Source organism: Cariama cristata, unplaced genomic scaffold (assembly GCF_000690535.1).
Source record: "Cariama cristata isolate BGI_N322 unplaced genomic scaffold, ASM69053v1 scaffold26372, whole genome shotgun sequence".
In the NCBI taxonomy this organism is placed as follows: Eukaryota; Metazoa; Chordata; class Aves; order Cariamiformes; family Cariamidae; genus Cariama; species Cariama cristata.
This window is the reverse complement of record NW_009605954.1, coordinates 22,407-26,208: the sequence shown is the minus strand read 5'-3', so window position 1 is coordinate 26,208 and position 3,802 is coordinate 22,407.

The window sequence follows — 3,802 nt, the reverse complement described above, 5'->3', positions numbered from 1 at the left end:
TGGGATGGCATTTTCCAAAACAACCTTAAGCGAGGGCAGTTCAAGTTCTCAGCCGAGGCGTAGGCACCAGAGCCCTTCTGAACTCCCACACCTCAAATGAGGTGCTTCAGCACAGCTCCCTCTCCAACACTGAAGGCTGATCCGTGTAGGTAGCTGAGTGCATCCTTCAGAGGAAGAGCCTACCCCAGGCTAGCTTTGTTTTAAAGCTGTTTTGAGAGCATACCAGCCTCAGGCCAACATGTCCACGTTTGTGCTTTTGTGACAACTGTCCTTGAACCACTGCAGCTCACAGCTGCTGTACTGAAGCTCAGGTTTTATGATGTGCCAGGAGAGACCTTCAGAGGCACCCGCGCCCATCCTGGATTTCAGCTGCTATGCTGGCACAGCTGAGAATGTAGATCGCATCTAATAAATTTTAATGAATGGTTAAAAACACAGAGGCCGCAGGGGAAGAGAAGCACTCCTCTCCCAGGTGGGGAACGGGAGCCAGGGCATGAAATCAAAGGTGAAGAGCTGTAGGATCGCAGGGCACCACAACAGCTCTGTCCCTGCTTGTTACCACCTTTTGGGCAGTGGGAGTTGATCGGTGCGGCGATGTTTGGGGGTGTTTCTCATCCTCCAGCGGTGGAGCAGAGCGCTGGGCAGAACAGGCAAGGCACACGGCTGCTGTGGTTGCTGACAAACGTCGGGAACGATCACTGCCCACTGCCTCTGTCAAAACAAACACAAGATGAGGTAAGAAGGACATAGAGATGTCGATACCACATCCAGTACAACAGGGCAGGAGATGCATTTCCAACAAGTCTGTCCCCTGGCTCAGGTAGACAATAGGCAGGCATCGGTAAACAGGTTCCTCAGCCACACTACGCACATCTTTGGGCTGGGATATGGCTGAAGAGCTGCCTGTTCCATCCATACTACAGAATCCTAGCCGGGAGATTTTATTTATGAATTAGAAAAAGGTTTTGAAGGATTATTTTTTTTCTCCCCATAAAATCATGATTTTAACCTCTCTGATAATTTTTAAAAGAAAGAGCAGAGGATGAGATCTGAGGATCCCTGTTCAGTCTGTCTGGAAGCTCTGAAATGCAGGTGAACTTCTTTCCCTGTTTCCAAATACCACAAGGCAGCTGGAGTCCTATGCTAACCTAAGCAAACTCTTCTCTCTCAGATGCCTGTAAACAGATGTTAGCAGTAAGAATACGTAGGTTTTATAACACCAGTCTTGAGTGATAGTTTTCAGGGCTTTAACGAAGAAAAATATGAAGCACAATTAATTTCTGTCTCCTGGTCTCAGAAGTCAAAGCCTGTGTTTTGAGGGGCTTTCAATACAGTCGGCAGGGATGTATGCTGTGATAGCTTTTGTTTGCTCTGTGGCCCCTGTTGCAATAGACAATCCCAAGGATTTTCACCATCCTCCACATTCCCCTTCCTACTCTGCATGTCCCCACAGTGTTTCTCAGAGACCAGGCTTACGGCCATTTTCCACAATGTCTCCACAGTAAAAGCCTTTGTCCAGCTGAAGATGGGCTCAGAGACGCCCTTTTTGTCCCTCCTGCTCCTCTCCACTTTGCATGAAGAGTCTGGGGAAGCAGCTGAGGCTCTCAACCCCGATCATCTATCCCAGCACATCTCAGATCCTGCCTAGTTGTTCTCAGGGCAGCAAAAAAAAGTAGAATTTCTAGTGCAGAAAAGAAAAGCACCTCCCTGTTTAAAAATGTTGAGCTCTTCTTTTTGTTATCGCTCGTGAAAAAACCCTGATGTCTCTTATTGCTCCCTCTTTGCAGATCTGCTCTGATTTAGTGCATAGAATTTTCTCCCCCAGACTCAGCTGGGCACAGCTAAGGGTGGTGGGAATGCAGGCAAGGAAGAGAGTGGACGCCAGCTGGGACAAAACAACTGCTATTTATGCAGCATATGTTGAAGCCTGATCTTCATAGTTCACATGATCAGCAGGTCCCGTTTCACGGTGTCTGTGGCAATCCACCAAGTAGGCACATGTGCCAAGCAGCCATGCAAGTGGTCCGACAAGAGGTGAACGGAGCACCAAATCCCACACCAGGCAATGTCTGCCTGGCTCACATCTGCAGGCACCAAAGGGGAAAGAGGCCTCTGGGAGGTCTGCCACTTGACTGGCTGGATCTGATCCTCAACGAGGACTAATTGCCAGGAGGCAAAGACAGAAATATTCTCCCTATTGTGTCTAAGAACAGAACATCCTCAGGGTGAGCAATTTTACCTCTTTTTTTTTCTCAGCACTGGCTTATCTAGATCATGTCTGTCAAGGTTCTGAAGCTCAGCAGCCTTGACAGTAAGGACCTCTAAAACACCATAGCCGTCAGCAGAGATCTCAATTTGGAACTTTAAGGGGCGGGGGGGGGGAATCTAATGATTTTGCTTGACTGCCCAGTCAAGCAATTTACCTTGCAGGTGTCTCATAGAGTGGATGCCACCTGCCCACTTGGCAGGTCAGAGCAGCTGCCCCACATGCGGATGGTGGTGGGGAAGGGATTGTGGTCAAATTCGCTGCTAGTGCAAGTGGAAAGCTCCTTCAAAATCTACAGAGCTGGCCCAGCCGACACTCTGGCTTGAAATCACTGGAGAGGATGGCTCTAGATAAGGGTGCAAGTCCTGCTGGTGAATGAATGGCAGTGTCTCGATCTCTCAGACTGGTTGCTTCCCTTTCCCACACAAATGACTTATGGGGTGCCATTCCCATGAGAATCCATAGCAGATGTGTGGCATTTCTCAAGGAGGATGGCTGAATGTTTGGCTAGGGAGAGAGGGTGAGGACAAAAGTGCCGGTACATAAATGGCACATTTATGAAAACATCACATCCACACTCTGCATCTGTAGTGGAGCAGTCGATATCTCCTCTGACAAGCAGCCAAGGCAGGTCTAATCTGTTTGAGTGTTTATAAGCCTGCTCATCCGTTACAAAGTAAGTGGTACCTCCAGACCAGTTATCTGGATTCTGAGTCCTTATGAGCTGAGTTTGGGCAATCATAGCTTTAGCCTACTGCAGACAGAGCATGGGTGGGTATGTGACACAAGCCCGTTACTGCTAGTGGATTTCACAGAAGCACAGGTTAAAAGAGGGGCTGCCACCTAAGCATAGGTGTCTAGCATCATTTATGGGTTGCTAGGATATCTGAGATATTAATGAAAAACTGGCAGATACAGTACAAGGTTTGTGCCCTACGGGAGGACCAGGCAGGCTGCGCCAGGGTCCCTATGGCGGCACCAGGTGCCTATGTTTAGGCGAGTGACTCCTGTCCCTCCCAGCTGCTGCTGGGTGTGCAGGCACTGGGATTGCACTCTGTACAGCTGTCACTCAGAGATGATGAGATGATGTGGAAATGCTGTATGCAGCTACTAGTAATGCACACAGCAGATCAGTGCAGAAGTTGAAATACTCATCACTGCCTGTATAAAAGCTGTCAGTTTTATTTCCACTGGTAGAGCTGAGCTGAGGTATATATTGAGGTCAGGACTGAAAGCAGCCCTGGAATATCTTCCAAAGTAGAAGTAAATCATTCAGCGTCCTGTATCCTGCCACAGATATGAGTCATTCTAGAAAAAGCTCTGTACTCCCAAATTCGGTACCTTTATTCTTTTGGGACTTTTGAGCTAGGAATCTGCCAAGGGCAGATACTGGAATAAGAGAGCATGGCAGCTGGCAGAGGAGGTCATAGCTCCTTTGAAGCCTGTTCTTCATCAGTCTCTACTTCTAAGAACATATCACTGATCTCTGATACATTTCTGCCCTCACCTGTGGTGGCTGCCATAATCCCCCATCCT